We start from the raw sequence: 19540 nt of genomic DNA on the forward strand, positions 1-19540 counted from the left end.
GTGAACTGCTCCAGCGTGGGTCCCTCCCACAGGGTGCAGTCCCTCAGGCACAGACTGCGCCAGCGTGGGTCCCCCACGGGGTCACAAGTCCTGCCACCAAACCTGCCTCGGCGTGGGCTCAGTCCACGGGGCCACCGGTCCTGCCAGGAGCCTGCTCCAGCGTGGGCTTCCCGTGGGGTCACAGCTCCTTCGGGCACCCCCTGCTCCGGCGTGGGGTCCCCCACGGGCTGCGGGTGGGTATCGGCTCCACCCTTCACCTCCGTGGGCGCAGGGCACAGCTGCCTCCCCACGGGCAGCACCACGGGCTGCGGGGGAATCTCTGCTCCGGCGCCTGCAGCACCTCCTCCCCTCCTTCTGCTCGGACCTCGGTGTCTGCAGAGTTGTTCCTCTCACGCCTTCTCACTCCTCTCTCCTGGCTGCTGTTGTGCAGCAGCTTTTTCCCCATCTTAAACACGTTCTCCCCGAGGCACCACCGCCGTCACTGCTGGGCTCGGCCTTGGCCAGCGCTGGCTCTGACTTGGAGCCGCCTGGCGTTGGCTCTGTCGGACATGGGGGAAGCTTCTGGCAGCTTCTCACAGAAGCCACTCCTGTAGACCCTGCTCCCAAAACCTTCCCATGCAAACCCAATTTCTCAATACAGCTACTATATAGGTCTAACGTATGCATTTCTTAGTTAGCCTTACAATTCCAGAGAAATGATGCTTTGTTGTGTCTAACAGAATGAGTAATAATAATGCCAAATAATTTGATAGCCAGAAGAAGCTAAAAACCTGTCTAGGATAATAAATATTAACTTTAGATTCATTAGATGGAAACCATAGGAGACAGAGTTGAACAATACTTAGTTTATAGTTGTAAATGAAGGATAGGTGGATTATCGGAGTAAATGCGAATGATAGTTTAGATCTGTAAGGGGTGGAATGAGCCTTCTGCTGTATTAAGTGCAACTGAGTATCTTGGTAAACAATACAGAGGCTAGAAAATAATCAAAATCTTGCAGTCTGAAGTGAATATAGCAAGCAATCAAAAACACGGCTAATAAAACACAGAAATCAGTACTGCAAGTGAAATAGCCCACCATAAAATCAATTTTAACACCATGAGCTGCCAGAAAGTGGTGGGTTTTTTCAGCTTCAATTTTAAGGAGATAAACCCCATTCATCCTGGGAGGTGTAGCGCAGTAGGTCTTAAGAGCTTGTAGCTGCCATATTTTGCTTCACGCAGCTTTCATGCAATGCTGGGAGAAGAAAGGATGTGATCTATACTATATAGTACAACATTTCTTTAAGGATTCAACTGGTTAGTTCCAATTAAACATGCCAGCTAAAAGACAGTGACCATGATTTGTGCCATAAGTAAACAGAAAAATTTAATAATCAATTCATTGACTTTGTTGCAACTGATGGAAAGGCTTTACAATCAGCACAATATGTTCAAATCATCCCTTTCTCACAAAAAACAGAGCAGCAGGCTGTGCCTGCTGGAGACTGTGCAGAGCCCTGTTGTGCAAGCCAGTCAATAAAGAATTACAGTAATCTAATCCTGAAGAAAGACAAAAGTGTAAATAGCCTTTTCAAAGGCTTCCTGAGATGGAAATGACAACTACTTGGCAATAGCCTTTCAAATGGTCTGGAGATGATGATGTAGTGGAGATGAAATACTTCTCTGTGGTCTAACATGATTCTCAAATGTTTCCATCTCCCAAAAAAAAGCACTTGATTGCAAACCACGAAAATACATGTTGGAGGAATAACCTCCTCTGAGCTTCACAGCCAAGAGGCAGCATGACTGCCTTGTTCAAGGCAAGTTTGACACGGGGGATTTAACATCCACCAAATATTGAGTCTGCATCTGCAGGAATTATGTGAATTCTAGAGATAGACAAGCTTATGTATTGCTTGCTCAGAGAATCATCATCTTTGGGCCACAGTGTGACATATATACCCTGTCACTAATGTGGAATTTTTTGGACTTCTTCCAGGTGCAGAAGGGACTCAATGAAATCTTTTACAGTGAGCAAGATTGGGTTGCAGTCTTTGCTCCGTACAGGGATTTGAGGTGAACGTTTGGACAGCTTGAACTCATTGTTACTAAATTTTAAAAGGCTTGAGAGAGGTTCTCTTAATGTCTTATTTGAAAAGATATTTTCCATTTCATGCTCAGAGTTTTTAGGAGTGTAATGGTATCTGATAGAGCAATAAGGTCTCTTGCAACCACAGTAAGAATTTGATGCTTATAGTCCTCTGGAAGAGGAAACCCACACATTTTAATTTAACAATAAAATGAAAAAACAAGTTACAAAAGAAAATCCTTACTGAGGATGACTTCTCCTACTGTTAATAAAAATCTGAGGTAACTCTTGTAAATATACAACAACAAAATCAATCTGGAGATGCATATGGACTAAAAAAAACCAAGACTGATTCTCTTGTAACTTCCATTAGGGTATTCACTGCAGAAATTAACATCCTACATTTTTTGAAGGCTAACCCTAAATCAAGAAACTGCTTTACTGCATTATGTAATTTTAAAGGGCTCTTGGTTGTAGAATCTTTAATTTTTGAAACACATGATAATTGTAAACTTGTATATCACATTTCCACTGCAGCTACTCTGTAGCAGCCCTGAGCTCATGAGATTAGAAGGAAAAATTTGTGTTAAACCTTTGCCTTTTTCAACTTGTTTGCCTCGTGCATCTGAGATCTCCCTCTGCATGGTAGGTTTCCCTGGTTTGGCAATTACAATTCTCATGCACGTCTTCCAGGACCCTTGACTTTACTATTACCCATGTTTTTAAGAGAATCTTTGGTAACAGGAGTCCTGGAACTCTGTGGCCAAGAAGGAATGGCATGCACAGAAGGAATATAGAAGTGAAGGAACTGAAATACTAGAAACAAGCTCAAGGTGTACACTGTTCCTTATGAGATTTCGCTAAGGTAATAAGCTGGAGAATGTGTTTTGCTCGTGTCTGCAAAGAGCTTGCCTTTTACATGCAATAAGTATGTCTCTAGAGTACAGAACTTGCATCAGAGTCTGACAGAAAGAGATTACCATTCCCACCATCAAAAATGGGCAAAATAATCTTATTCTTGAGCTAGATGCTCCTGTGTTACTTTACATACCTCCAGTGCTTGCTATCTGAACACAGATGGAGCCTGGCAAGGGAGAACTTGGAGTCTGTGAACATGCCGAGCTGCTTGCATGCTTGCTTCTACAGATATCAAAAGACAGATCAAAATGCAATTATGCATGCACTTGAGTTTCTTATCAACTCCTTAAGGTGCTGCTACTACTAAGCAACAAATTGAAGTATCCAAATGAACTGTGGTGAAATCCTGAAGTGACAAGGATGGGCCTGCCTCAAAGGGCACAAGGCAGCTATGGACTTCCTGTAATACAAGCAGTAGATCCAGCTACAAAGTATGATTTCAGGCATTGCATTTTATATAAGATGTATGCATTCCTGGGGTCTGCTTTTCCCTCAGCTTTTCTTTATATCCTAAACATTTGAAGTGGAGATATAAAGATACTCTCTCAAGTTAAAATTTATAATTTTTAATCAGTGGTCCCTAAGTTTTGATGAACCCGGGGGAAGAAACTTCCCTGTATATTTCTTGTTGACTTTTTCTGAGAGGAAGTAGGAGAGCAGCATCTCTGACTTTTAATCAGAATACAGTGGTCCTTTTCAAAGCCTTCTGCTTAGAGAAACAATGAAGGCTGCAGGCATCAAAAGGTGGGAAAAGGGTGCAGCTGAGATTATGCTAGACCCGTGACACAAACTCTATAATGAAAATAAGACAACTGTTGAAACTTCAAGGTTGAACCAGAACTAGGAGACAGGGAATAAAGCTGAGATGGAGAAAATATTTCAGGAAATTGAAATGCATTAAAGATAACTGGAGAAGGAAGAGGACCAGTAAGAAATGGCAGGTGACAAATTAAAGAAATAGAAGCTAAACCAGAGAGACCAAAAAAGAAGAAAACATATATAGAGTGAAGTTAGTTTTCTTGAAGATGACTAAAGTTATTAAACTGTATTGAAGTATGGAAGAAGCGATGTTCTTAAGCATGAAGTTTATCTAGACAATAATTTTTGAATCCACAGATTCATTGCAATTTTGCTGGCATTTGTTCTTACTGCACTCTTCTGGTGCCTGTTGCTTATATAGTTGTATGTGTTTACTGGAATGTTCTTATGAAACTACCATCTAATTAAAGCAGTTACTGAAGAAGAGCACTGGTAATGTAGACAGAATTGGTAAAAATATTGAAAAAAAGATGGAAAAATGATGATTTATTTAAAGTTTGAAGAATACATGGCATGTAAGGCAGGAATTACACTCATTGCATGAAAAATATGTATTTTTTTTGTATGAGGTAGGAATCTCATGAAAAAATAGCACATTTTGTGAAATCAAAGGCTACAATATTTTCTTATGAGAGAGTAAGAGTAAACTGATGGCTTTTTCATTCTGATGTTCCTTTGATTTTTGCAAACTGATGGTCTTATAGTTTGACTTGCTTTTTTGCTCAGTTTGAGTTTTTCTGGTGTTACCGCCCTGTTTTTGTTATGAAAATATGGTATGGCATTTCAGTACAGATTAACATTCATATTTGACCTCAAGGTAAGCATTTGCTAAAACTGTATTTGCTAAAATAAAATTTGGAGACTCCTTTTAAAATTCATACTGGAGGAGCTGCTGTAAATAAGCATTTCTTTGTGGCATTAGCAAACCAAATACTGAACTACTAAGGACTCTGAAAAGAATGCTGACTATAAATTGTCACTGAAATTCATTATTTTTCTGAAAACCAGTTCATCTGCCTCAGTTTGCTCAGAGTAGGTGAAGTAACACCAAGCAGCATGATTTCAATTATACAGGTATGCGTACAGTCATGTCATTGTGACATAATAAGCAAGTAAACCTAAAAAACCCCACCCTTATCTAAGTTTATGTTAGGATAAAATCTGTGTTAAGATCATCTCTAAATATTTAAGATATGTTTAAGAAGCTTGATGTTTAAGAAAATCTGAAGAGAGTTTTAAAACAAAAAGAGTAATGAAAAGTATTAATGAATATACTTTTATAGTTCAAGATTTTTTGGGATTTCTTTCTGTAGGCCTGAATTTGGAAGTCTTGATTCATTGGTATAATGACTGAGAAGAATTTCTTAGAAGTCTAATCAGTAAAAAGTTCCTTTAGGGATTTTCTTGTCTATGTTGTATGAAAATCGCGTGGAATTTAATTTTGCAACAGGGAATAGAAGATGAGGCTATGATAACATAGGGGTAGGACAAATAAAATTCTCGCTATAGGTACTCCTTAAAAACCAGAACTGAGTATATCAGGGCCTGCTCTAAAGCCAGCTCTTATGTGAAGAGTCTGATAAGTTTTGCTGTCTGTGAAAGTAATGATTTGGAAATGGTTTTGCACAAGGAAAAAGAAACAATGCTGTAGGGTAAGAATGCAAGAAGTTTTGTCTTTTTCTAAAGCTCTTTGAAGAATGTCTTAGAGACGGTGTTGTGATGTTTGCACTCAAGTTTTGGAAAATATGGAAAACCTCAGTTCTTGCAGTGTATCTTTTAACTAGATACACTCAAATAATTCAGTTTGGGATCACAGTTTAAGCTCTTTTTAGAGTTAAAAGCATTTACGTCCGAATTTTCCCACTAAGAGACGGGATGAACTATCCAAATTATGCAGTGTGTAGAAGTTTATCTGTTTGGCTGCTTTATCGCTGGTTTTCGAAAGAAAAAGCAATTTAGCTTGTAGTTAAGGATAAACTAGAGGAGAACTGTCATGACCTCTGTTACTGTATATTGCATTAATTTCCTTAAAACACTGATGAAGTTTGAGTCTAGTGCAGGAAAATGCTTTTTTTGCCTTTAAAGAATTGTTCAAGTCTGTAAGTACATAGTGCCTTTGTGTCCATTAATATAATAATAGCTGAGAGTGCTTCCTTCCTTGAAGGCTTGGTGCCAGTCTCTTTTACTTCAACTAGACTGAATGCTCGCAATTTATCAATTGAGGATTGCACATATACAATTTCTGCTTTCCTTACACGCTTAATTGTAGTAAGAGAATTGTGTATGAATACAGCAAGAGGTCTGGGAAGTATTTCTTCTGCATTCAGTCAGGATTTAAACAAAAAGACAAATAGGAAAACATTAAGTCAGGAGCAGGTTGTCTTTATCTGCCCTAGACAGAGCATGCTGTGAGTGAATGTTGGAAAATACTGGTTGGTTAAAGTCAAACTACCAATCTAAACAGAGATGTTCCATATGAAAATATGTTAAACTGTGTAATGAGCTTTTGAGAGGTAATAGGCTCATATCCATAATACTTAGCTTAAGAATTACCTACTGCATATGTCCAGCAAATGTTTTTACAGTAGAATATATTAAGGAAATTGAAATCTTCTTAACTTGACAAATCATAAATTCTCAGTTTTAATATTGCTATACATAGCTATGAAAATCAGGTATCTTTAAACTCATGTATTCAGTATGTCCCACAAATTGTTTGGCAAAACACAGATTAATTTTAGACAATCATCTGCTACACCCAGTTGTGGGATACAAGCTCGGGTGAGAAGATTCCAATCTACTATCTTATAAAAATTATGCATCTAAAATGACTAGCTCTTCAATTCAAATGGCTTCCCATAGTGATAGTCTCTGTGTAGAATTTTCAGAAATAAAACTAAGGGGAGGGGTGATATATAAGCTTTATGGAACACTGACCAAAAAGAAGAGACATCTTTTGAAATTAGATTCTTCTTGTAACCTCTGTTTGAGTGTCTTTTAGAGACTGCAGCTCACTGTTTAGTAATGGTTTTGTGATTTTATTTGACCACTGAATAGATAGTGATCTTGAGCTAAACAAGCCCTCACAAATCTTCATGAACGAAATCTATGAACAAAGTCACGTTTTATGTGTTTAGAATAATCAGTCAGACATATTTTTACCATCTGGTCATATTTGTTAATTTGTAGGTTGGTAACACAGCTATTACTGGAGTATTGTCACATAAAAATGGAAACAGGGCCATAATGAAGAGGTAAAACTCTCAGGCAAAGTTCAATAAAGGTGACATCTTGGTGAAAATATCTAGTCAAGAAGCAGTGTGGAATAAAATAAATAAGCCTGAGGAATGTGGATGAAGGGGAGGGGAGAGTGAACTCTGTCAGGTGTGTGTGCATGTGTGTATGTGCAGCAAAACAATACACAGTCGCAACTGTGTATCATGACTGACAGTTTTGTAATTCATCCTGGTTGTATGTGAAGAGGAGCCAAGTTCAGTTGCCTAGCTCACAGAAACAGTCCAAACCTTTCTCACAATTCTGAACTCGGTGGAAGCTTTAAATTAATAAAATGGGAGCTGGGGCAAGGCCTTCGTATTTCTGTGGCTTTCCACCTAAAGGTTTAGGTTGAAACAGTTGTGAAACACTGCAAGGCCAATGTATTTCACATGAGTCTGGATGGAAAGAATGAATTGCCTTTCTGCCCTGGGAGAAATACCCACATGTCAGTGGTTCCTTCTAAAACTTTAGCTTTGCCTAGGTAGCTGTCTTTATAGACATGGTAAACTGCACTTTTGTGCATGGTTTTGGGGTGTATCAATACACCTAGTTTCTCAAAAGTTAAGCCTTTTAATTATGTATTAGTTCAGAGAAAGGGAAAAAACACAGTCTTTCTGTCTCCCACTCTGTTTCTCTTGTACCTTTCTCAATTTTGAATTTTTTTCCAAGACTTACAGTACTTTAAAAAATGTGTAGCAGCTGAGCTTTTCTCATCAGGCATCTCTTGGGGCCAGAACTCAATCAGATGAGAAACATCAATGGCCAAACCAGATGCACCAGACTCTTATTAAACTTCTTTTCCTCTGGGCCTGGGAGCTCTGCTTACATTTGCCTAAATACAGCTATGACACAGCCTACCTTCTTATTTTGACAAGAAACTTAAAACAAGTTTTAATTAAAAGACTACTTGATTTTTTTTTAGAGTGTCTGTGATATTAATATTCTTTGTCTGACATTTCAAATACTTTTCTCATTGTAATTTCCTCAACCGAAAGAGGTTTAAAGCAGCAAAGAACATAAATTATATCTTGTTTTATACTATGAACTTTGAGGTGTGAAAGTTCTCCCAAATGTATCTTTTAAAAACCTCTTTTGTATGTGGAAAAAGTAGCATTGACACATATTTTGAGTCAGATAAAAATGCTGAATATTATACTTTTCAGCTCAGTGGTTTTCATTATCAATGGTAAATATTTAGATTTTTTTCTTTTAATGAATCATATACCATTTTTTGTGCATTCTCAAAATAATTATTACAGGGAGTGTATTCCAGTGCAACTGTATAAGATTAAGACACAACACAAACTAGGAAAAAACCCAAAGACTTTTTAAGATACTGCTGTGTCTGTAATTCTCGTCTGAGTTTGGAGGTAGACTGTCTTTATAGAAATGACTGCTGAAAAGTTGCAGGATGCTTCTAGTGAACCCAGGCATTCAGACGTTGTCATTTCAGCAGATAGCAGCTAGTGTCAGCAGTAACAGCAAAACCTTTTTGCAGTGAGGACTTTTTTTAGGAGCTGTGGAGAGCACAGCCTGTTTCTCTTGCATATCTGTGGCAAATCTGGTGTCAAGTGGTGCAAGTGTCACTCAACTCAAAACCAAATGCAACAGTTTAAATACCAACTGCAGGTAAACTAAAATCACAGGGACAGAGATGGAAGCATTTACTGGATTGAGATTGTATATCATTTATGAGGAAGTAGAGAAGAAATTTTAAGCATTTTTAGCAGCCTCATGACAGTTCCCCCCCAAAAAAGGAGAATAATGAGTTGAAGCTGGCCCATTTCATTTAAAAGCAAAGCTGATCAATTAAAGCAATTCAAGGGCATATCCATTAGAATTGAGCAAAATTTCCTTCACTTACCATGGGCCTCTTGAGATGAATTGAACTATGGTCAAATCAACACTGGGTAATGCTGGGAGGATAATGTGCATCTAAACCTGGGAAGTTTCTCTATCTATAGAGCTTGCCTGGGAAGGTTCCTAGCGGAGGTCGGTGCACAGTGGGGCTATTGTCATGTTCCTCTCAGCACCTCTGCTTCCCCTGTGTATACTGCAGCTGGTTTTGTGAAATGTTGTGAGAAACAGTGTCTCCTGGCTCCCATCTCCCACTGAATTTTAACTTCAATAGAAGCTGTGGATACAGAAGGATGTGGAGGCCGTTGCCCATCATAGAGAAACAAGTTGTTAATTTGCTTCTGAAAAGGCACTGGCTTCCTACTCACAGTTTCTGCTTATTTAGAGTTCGGCAAGAGCTGGGAGCTCCTGGCACTCAAAGGTGTGATGGTGCCAGTCAGCAAACTTGTCTCTGTGGAAGCAATGGCTGCCCCTGAGCCATTGTAGGCGTGGGAACTGCAGCCTTATGCTGGTTGTTGGGGGGCTGGGAAGGAAAAACTAAGCTGTGACATCCAAGCCAAACTGTAACCGGTTGCTGCAGCTCTCTGTGCATGTTCTGGATACCTTCCCCCAGAAGGGCAGGTATCGGTGACAGTGATATTTTCACCTTAGTTCATGCCACTTTAAGCAAGTTCACTACCTAATCAAGTCTGCTGTTCACTGCTTTTATAAGGGCAAACAGTTTGTATGTTGTATGTTGTCTTACAGAGCAGTATGTAACTACTAGATTATAGACTTACACCATTCTCTTTCCCTCTTGTCCTCTGGACAGTGAAGAGAGCCTCCACAACAGAAGCTGAAAGTGTATCTACCTTATGCTTCCCTGTATAAAAGATGTAGACCTCAGGTGTAGGAGGAATTAGAGGTGTTAGAAAACTTTTGCGAGAGCTCTAACTGCTGAGCTATTGGATGAAGAAATAGTTCTTCCTACAGCTATTTATAAAAGACAAGTGTACTCTCTGTTTTATGATAGAAAAAGCCTCAATATTGGAAGTTCAGCGAGTGGGGGCAGCTACCTCCCTGCAGTGAGGATTGCTCACCTGGTGTCTGCAGTCTTAAGACATCTCTGTTACTATGTGTGAACCTCATCTCTGCCTAACCCTCCTTCTACATTGTAGAGAAACCCTGGGCACCTAACTGGGCACTGGGGATTGTTTCAAGCCTCATTTGACTGTGAGTTAGACATTGTGAAGCTCAGAGTCACGGTACAAAAGCCTTTTGTGAATTCTGTTCCAAAGTCTTACGTGTGCTTTTGAAAATACTTAATTTTTTTCTAAGCCTGATTTTCAAAGGTGATACAGGAGCATCTGCTGAAAAGGGACTTGAACTTCATGATCTACAGACAACCAGCACTATCCAAAAATAATTCTCAGGTTTTGTTCCAATGTAACCATATGCAGTATTATTTTGTGATATTTTATCTTGATATGACCTCTGCAAGTAGTCTTTATACTCATCTTCCTATTTCATACATTGTACCAATCCCTTTGAGAAAAATACAGATAAGCCAGTAGAACAACGTTTATTCTGAATAAATGAGACACAATTGAAATCTGTCATAAAACTAAATGCTCAGAACATTACCTTAAGAAACAAGAGTTTCAGGATATCTGTTGTTTTATCTAGACTTGCATAAACTTGAGTGATGTTTATGAAGATGTGTAGCTCTCCTTGATTAAAAACTTGATTGAGAGTATCAAACCTCACTTGTATCTTTATCCAAACTTCACCATACTACTATTAAGGTATGACTTTCCAGATACATAACGTAGCCCATACCAAGTTAATATAAGCTCATTAACTAGAGTATATTTTCCTAAGTTGTCTTAGTGTCGCTGAGGTCAATGTAAATGACATGTTTACAGCTACTTTTATCTATGAAAAGCAATAAAAGTAAAAACTGAAAAAAGTAGCAAAATGAGTAGTTTATTATGATTACCAGAGAATCCAGAAAGTGACATTTAGGCTTTTATTTATTTATTTTTCAGTAAATTCCTTTCTCTCTTTATGAAGACGAAACGCCACTATTTTTCCCTCTAGAGATCTTCCTAAGGTTCCAGTACAGAATGCAGTTCCATCTGCCTCTTCCGGCTTCTTTAATGGTGCATAGAAATTTTAAACAAGAGATTCTCTTTCCTTTATGGGAATGCTCAACAGATTAATATATGGCTGTTATTCTAGCTTGTATTTATTTATTTTATCACATCATATTAAAGACCCCCACTAGAGAAGAGGAAAAACATCTGAATCCCTTATATGGAGATATAAATTGAGAAAGCTGCATTTTTAGCTTGTGCAGCATAATTAAACCCCCTAATGAGTTAAAGCATAAATATAGAATCAAATAACATAGAAGGCTTTATACTCAGAATTGAAGCATCCATCAATCTATATGCCTATAGCCCGATACTTTGTTAGAACCTCTTAAAGTCCAAGTGTGATTCAAAATTACCCTTGAAATTCTGCAGCTGGAGCATCCTTCTAAGTGTATAAGAGGTACTTCTAAAATGTAGGAAGGAGGTGGTTGTAGCACACCAGTGGGGTAATATCCCAGCTCAGCAATTTCACTTTGTCTCTCTGAGCACTTCAGAAGTAGAAAACTTGACAAATAGCCACTCAGACACAACCCAAACTCTTGGTACAAGTCCCCAGTGCCACTTCAGCTGAGCAAGCTGCAGTTCACAAGTTCTAGATCCTCAACATCTTCATCTTGATAAATCCATATACAGCATGTAAGTGTTTCTAGCTGGGCTGTTCTTAAAGTCTGAAAACACCTCCTTAGCTTGATGCAAAAGACACTGGCCCATGGGCCTGCCTGACAACAGCCAGCCTCCGATAAGGTCCTGCTGCTGTTCACAACTTAGGCAGCCTGGATTTGCTTCTTTGACCTGCTCTGTAATTGCAGGTATCCAGATTGAAACTGTGTTTGCACATGTGAAAAGCCTGGTGTTTGAGAAGTCTCTTTAAGATGAATCCACCTCTGGATTTCCTACACCTTTCTGCCATTTTCACATGATCTCAAGTGTACCAAGTCTGAGGAATATTCAGGACATAAAGCAAATTTCAGTTTTTATTTCAGCATTTGAAAACAACTCTAAAATTGCAGTGAGTGGAAAAACTGCTGGGACAACTTAATGTGCTCACTACTGGGTTTGGATTATATTGTGTCTGACTATTGTGTTTTCTGTGTGTGAGTTCTGCTGTTCGTTAATGAGTATCAGCATCCTTCCTATGGATGTCTCTGAGCATTTTGACTGACCAGGCAGAGTACTGTCTACAGTGGGAATCTGCAAAGTACGGTCATGGAATGACATACTTTGGAATTGCCTCTCTCAGGAGGAAGAGGCCTGCAATTAGTTTTACCAAATTAATTGCGGTGGCCAGATGAATTTTGACTGTACTCAATAGACTACCTGTTCACTAAAGCTGTACTGGATAGAAGCTTTCTCCCAGCTGCCCAGGGACTTGTGTGAGGGCCTGTGTTCCAGGGACTGGAGCAGTCAGTAGCTCAGAGCCTTCAGGTTTAAGGCTTGCATGTTCCTGATTCCAGAAGAATCCCTCGCCATCCCAGTAATCTGCAAGGCAGGGAGAAGATGGACAAAAAATCTGTTCCAAAGGTATGCTGATTCTGGGAAATATGGTAATTATTTCCAAGGGTGTAGAGGGAAAAACTAATACTATCTGACACATGGTTTTGGAGCAGTGTGGTTCCTAGCTTGTTGCTGATTAGGCCTTCTCTGAGTAAAAACTGGGGGAGTCCTGCTTGCACAGGACTGTAGAATTGCCTCTCTCATGAGCAAGCCTGAGGGTGATAGGGGAGCAGCAACCCTTTTCTTCCTAATGAAGGTGCAGAGGTGTGCACAAGTTAGTCCATCCAAAAATTGCTCTTTCTAGAGTTAAAAAAAGAAGGGAGATAATGCAAAGTTTGCAGATTTGTCTTTTCATCTTTTTAGGAGTCTAGAAGCATGGCACTCTGTCCATAATCAGAACTGTGAGAAACACTCTGGTAAATGATCAAATGTAAATGCACACCTTTGAATGATGCCAGTAGTATTGTGGACCCATTCAGTAATCCACAAGGCTTCTTGGGGGGAACTGCAGAAATTTACTAATTAGCTTCATCTTTTCAATGTGTGGAGAAGGTATTGCTATTAATGGGTTTCATAGCACTTTCTGAATTGCACTGAAATCTGACCTTTTCTTCTTTTTGGAAAGCCAATTGCTTTAACTATTTTCTCCAGTATTTAGAGATTTTGTTTTTCAGAATGTTCATCAATAGCTGCTACTCTAGTTAGACCCAGGCAGTACAAACACAAAACTCATAGTCTTGCTCGGCTGAGCTGGCATAGCAGTATATGAACTGCTTGCATTGGGAACCTGCTGGGATAAAGAAAGTAGAAGTGACCAAGCAATGAAATATCACAGAATCTCCAGAGGCAGTGGCACTAAAATTGAAAGCATTAAGCACAAGCTTGCTTAAATATAAAATAGCTGCACACTAACCCATTCTACTTCCTGGGAATAATAATAATGCTGTTCCAATTCAGAATGAAATTAAAATCAAACAAAACAATTTCTCTGTAACCAAAAGCAAGTCTGTGGCAGGGATGAGTCAGGGCTGAAGTCTTGAAACGACGGAGACAGTTTCATGCAGGAGCCTCTCTCCCTTTCCCTGTTACTGGGGAGGGTTCATAGGCAACAGACTTAATGGATTAGGCAGACAACTTGTTGCTGAGTAAGTCATGAACAGTCGAACAGTTCTGCATCTTGGAAGGCTTGCATGCTCTTTGGGTGTGTTAGACCAATAGTAGCATGCTTTTAACTATTTTCCCAAAAATATTTTTTTTTTCAATAGTTTTTGCAAATTTGGGGTAAATCACTTGCTTATTTGAGTAACTAACTCATGTTGTTCTTTTTGCTTTTTTTATAGGTAAAGTACACTGTTCTATCAGCTACAATTTCAGTTCCCTCCAACAACAGGAAAACCTTGGGTCAAATTCATCAAAAGGGATAACAGATATTTTTCAGGTATTGCATACTAATGAATAGCTGGCTTTTATTCGTTATTTATCTGCCTCAGAAATTTAATGAATAGCTTGAAATCTAGTTGTTGAATTTCTGTATTTTGTGGAGAACAAGTGCTTCAGAAAGTGCAGATCACTGAATACCACAAGCAGGTTTCTGTGTGTATAAATTTACTTCAACCATGCATGTCCTCATTCTTTTTTTCTGTTTGCCTTTAATGGCTTTCTGCCACCTTTTAAGCACTTTAGAAGGTAGGAACAGTGTGAATTCAAGACAGTCACAAACCAAGGAGCATCTGGATAAGAGCTTCAGTATATGTATTTGTAGCATTACACATCACTGTGACACATCTGGGGAAGAATCGGGATTCTGAAAGAGCTGACTGGTACAATGGTTAAATGGCTCCTGATATGGCTGCCTTCTCTCAATACACTGCTACACCTGCTGGGCTTTGACAGTTTGAGGTGGTTCCTGAAATTCTCCCAGCTGTAGGTCAAGTCCTACTTTTGGAAACCCTTAGCATGCAGATTTGATAGCTGGAGCTATTCCCATTGGGGTTTTGTGGCTCAGGTGACTAGGCAGCTCTTTTAAACTGGGATGTTGTTCTTCACCAGCAGAAACAAAGCAAACCCAAAGGGAAAGAGGAGAGGGAGAAAAGATTGTTAGTGTGGTGGAAGGGCTGTGATGAACAGGTCTGTCATCCCAGAGGCTTGCCATTTCCCTGGTCTATCTTCCTCAAAAGCTCAAGCAGGTTGGTGCATCTGTGTCAGTCTGCCTGACAACAAGAGGGATATTATTTAACTATTTGTGGTCCTTTTGATCCCTTACTTTCCTGTACTGGCAAACAAGTATTGTAACTTGGCTGAAGCTTCTTCACAGCTAATACTGAAAGCACTAAATGATTCCGCCTACATTTCCAGCAAGGGGGTTGTTTTGAACCACTATGCTGTTTCTTCTGTGTTCCTGATGGTACAGTAACTAAACCACCAAGTACATACAGTGAGCAGTTTGATTACACAGTGAATATATACATATATATAGACATATAGTATATTCCAGGATGAACACAACTATCAAATAAAGGATTGTTTTTGTCATGGCTTCTTCTAACTCTCCTCTTGGTAATTCCATAGATGCTGCCAGCGAAGTGGTATCATGATCAATCAAAAAAGGCAGCTTAATTTTCCAACAGTGAAACAGTTATATTGCAAAGTTATACTTTTGGAGAAAAAGAGCAAAGTGAAATAAAGTGCAACCGTCTGACTATCTTGGTACCACTGAATTTCTTGGGGTTGAATTAAAACTTTCAAAATAGGGAGAATTTAAAAAGAAAAAAGTGACAGACCTTATATTTTAATTTAAGTTTTTGTTCTTCTTGGAAGAAAACTTCAATAATTTAAAAATATTTTGGTTTAATAGTCTATTTTCAATTCTAGAATCTTAAAGACCACATTCCTGGCATTTATGAGGTCCTAGTTCAGCAAAGCATTTAAGCATGTATCATGTAAAGCATGTGATTAGTTTCACTCTTCATTAGCTGTAGGCTTTCCCAAGCCTTGCTTCTCTAAAAACTTAATCTTTTAGTAGTATAAATATGCATAAATTGATTGACACCGAGTTTTTTACTTTCCAGATGTTTTGCTTGCCCATAAAGTCTGAGGTGTACATTCTGTTAGTTGTGCATAGCCAAAAGGGGCTCACAGATGTCATTACCTGATACAGAAAATACTGAGCAAATGTATGGTTGTCCTATGTCTGTGTATGGAGTCCAGAGGGTATACAGTTTTGCTTATCGAAGGGTTGTAGAAGCATATGTAAGTACAGTCATTTAAACAAATTTTCCATCTTTGAGTATTAAAAATAATTATGGGCTTAAAAAAATATTTCTGGAAACTTTTTATGATCAGTTTGAGAACTATCCCCCTCGCCCCCTAATCCCTTTTCTCTTGGGGGAAAGCATTTAGACAGTTGGACTCTTAAAAAAATCTCTCATCCCCAAACAAAAGTTCTGCAGAAAAACCTACTGTGGTAATCAGTACATTCATCTGGGGAAAAAATAGAGCTGAGCTATTTATTTATCTTTAATTATAAGTGGTTAAACAAGGAGAATAGACTTACAGTTCCTGCTGAACTTAAAAAGACTGCGATTTGTGCCAGCTAAAAATTAATTAGTAAGGAATTTTTAATTCCAGCATCTTAGGCCAAGAATCTATTCCTTGATAAAGATGTCCCTGTGGAATAGAGTTATGAGATCAGATTGGAAGGAACGTAAACTTTATATCACATGAAGCTTGTACTTTGAGCACCAATGCAAAGTGGGGGTTTTTTAGTGTTGGAACATAAGCTCACAGCTGACCTGACCAGGCCCAGCATGCCAAATGAAAGAACACAGGATCCCTGAATGTAACGGGAAGATTTTGAGGTGAAGAAGTATTAAGGGTTTTTTAATCTGAAGTAAGAAATTGCTCTCCTGGATTTGTTCATGAACCTGAAATGATAGAATAGCTAATAGCATCCCTTTTGGAAAATCATTATATGCTGCTTCTTCCCACTTGTCTACTTGAAGCAGAGGGACATGAAGCCCTTGTGATAAAAGCCATATTAATAATTTCTTATTCTTTAAAGCTCTTTCCACTAGTTTTGTTAGATTTTTGAATTTTTCAAGGTGTGTATAGAAAGTGGGGAAGACTTAAAATTCCATAGTGTAAAACAATGGTGAACAGTAGATATAAAACATTAAAGATATTTTTTGGTGAGAAATGTAAGTATTTTGGCTCTCAAAATCTAAACTCATCAATTTCAAACATTTTCTCCTCACACAAATTTTGCAACACCATGGAAAAAACATAAGAGAATTTAGTGTTTGGTAAGAGTTCAGTTTAATGTTCAGACAATCAGAAATTCTAGAGTGGCTACATTGTTTTTGCATGTTTGTATTGATTTATGAAAAGCCACAAATGTAAGTAAGGAACTTTCATGTGAACCACTTTTCGTTCCTTTGAAAAACTGTTCACTGATCTTGCAGTTCCTTATAGTAGTGGAACATCTCCATAAAGGTCTTATAAAAATGTAAGCCTCAGCAGAGGGGAGGCACAGCAGTAGTTTTCATTGGCATATGTACCAGGAAAATATCCGTGTATTATGAAGATTATAGATAATTTGAAGAAGAGTAAAATTGTATTAGTGTAAAGCTAGTGCTGTAAATATTATTTGCTTTGATCTATTTAAATTGGAGGCAAATGATTGCCATCATGTTAAACTGAGAAAAAGCTGTGTTGATTACTAATGGCAGACCTGCAGAGATGAAACTTGGTGAAAGCTGCAAAAAAGAAATGGGGAAAAGTCCTGTGGACACATTAATGTGTCTATAGGGTAACATATTCATGAAGGATGTGGAAAAAAATATTCTGTTTTATATAACTACATTGATTTTCATGTTCGTTATTCACCACCTAGGATTTTATCATCGTATATTTTTATTTTTTTAGATCTTCGGTGGCTTTGCCCAAGTTGCTGCTTTATGTTATTTTCAAGTGGTGGTTAAGTTTTTACAATAGCAACAAGGATCGCCAAGGTGATTTATGAAAGAATCCCATGCATTATGGAAGATAGTAAAGATAGAAAGTAACATAAAGTTTGCTGTAAGTGAGAAGCTCAAATGGAAGAGTACTCTTAAGAATCTATGGAGTATGGTAGGTTTTATTTTTGCCTTAAACTTCAAAGTATCTGTGTGGATTATCATGAAGTCTCCCAGTTACAAGAATCAAACCTCAACTAAACAAACTTTATATACCAAAGTTCTTCCTATTTTGACTATGAAACATGTAAGACAGTTATTTTTCTAAATGAGAGAATATAGCATGTCTAAATACATTTGTGAAGATATTTTACATAGCCTGGTTTTGCTTTTATATAATAGCTTTCTTTTAAAGAAAAGTGAAGAATCTTTCAAGAAGAAAAAGAAATGCCTTACCCATCTCAGTGGATACTGCATTCATAGGCATGGAAAGACTCAGAAATAGAGGGCTAAGACCTTCTATTGCCAGGCTTACTTAAGATGAAATTTGTTATTTTTCTGTGTTTTTGAATGGGAAAGAAAAAAAAGCTGATGTTTTGATATATAATTTGCATAATTCAAGATGTAAATAAAAACCTTTGGCAAAAGTGTTGAAGGTAGTAGCTAACTGGCTAACAACTCTGTCCAATTTATTTAAATTAAAGATGGTTGCAAATAAGCAAAGTATCAAAAAATCCACTCTTGAAATAATTTTTATTTAGACTGAATGCCTATTTTATATTTTTTCCCTTGACTTTATAGAGGGACCGAGTGTGTCAATGTGTGTTTCTTCTCTCCAGTCTTATCTTTGACTTTTAATTGATAAAAGTTTTGAAAATTATTCTGTAATAGGCTCTTTATTTTGTTGTTTGTAGATTGGTTAGATTGTGGTGTGAAAAACAGAAGTTGCCTTTTCTTTTTGTAATATGGCTATGGGCATTGCCATAAGCAGATGTTGGTTGTTGAGATTCATCCTGTGAGGGGAGGACATCCATAGCCATGGAACAAGAAGGATGTTCAGACAAAATGACATGTGAAAATACCTTGCCAGCTGTCTAAATCCTTGTCTTGGGAGAGCTTCTTACGGTCACACAGACAAAGGCCTCAGAAACTTGAGCATGAAAGCCATTTTTAATGTTACAGAAAGACCTGACTTTTTCATGTTGATACGTAAATGGTTTTAACGATAGTTGAGTCTTCTAGTTTAAGACATAATGAGTGTCTCTTGATGCTATTACTGAGTGGCCTACTTTACATTATATGTGTACTTCTGTAGTTGAAATTGCATAAGAACCACCATGTTGATTGTAAAAAGGCCACCAAAGAGCTACCAGTAGCTTTACCATATGCAAACCAGAAGTGGGGTATTTTTTGGATGGAAAAATCCATTGTTGTTCAATTTAATGAACTCTGTTGTGATTGATTTATTCAGCTGAAGAAGAAATTGGAAAATATGCAAGACCTTGATGTTCTTTTAAAAATGTATTCAGAAGTTTGTTTGTTTGTTTTTAAAAAGGAAAATATCTTTTTACTTTGAAGCATATCTAACCTTAATTTTTAACAAGTTAGAAAATCAAGGTGCAAAATGCATCTTTAAATTTCAGGTCTAATTACACATTGTGTGTGATTAAAAGGTACTTTTCCCATCTTATTTTTCATCACAGGAAAAAAGCTGGAAAAAAAAAATGCATAGCTTATTTTGGGTTTTGGTGCTTTGTAGAACATGAAGACAGCTCCAAAAACCACCAAATCTTTTTTTACACTGTTAGAACTGTCAGTTGTGAAAGTTCAATAGTTCTGCCCTCTTCCCTCTCATCTCCAAACACAAGGAAAAAATGGATCTTTCCCTTCTTACTATACCTTTGTTCCATTAACATGTCAGCATATATTCACTATAAAATTCCTCCTCCAAGGATTCTTTTTTCAGCATAATACTTGAAGCTTCATATTCATCCTTCTAGTCTGTATAAAATATATAA

The sequence above is a fragment of the Athene cunicularia genome (assembly GCF_003259725.1).
Source record: "Athene cunicularia isolate RWA chromosome 10 unlocalized genomic scaffold, athCun1 chr10_part1, whole genome shotgun sequence".
Classification (NCBI taxonomy): Eukaryota; Metazoa; Chordata; class Aves; order Strigiformes; family Strigidae; genus Athene; species Athene cunicularia.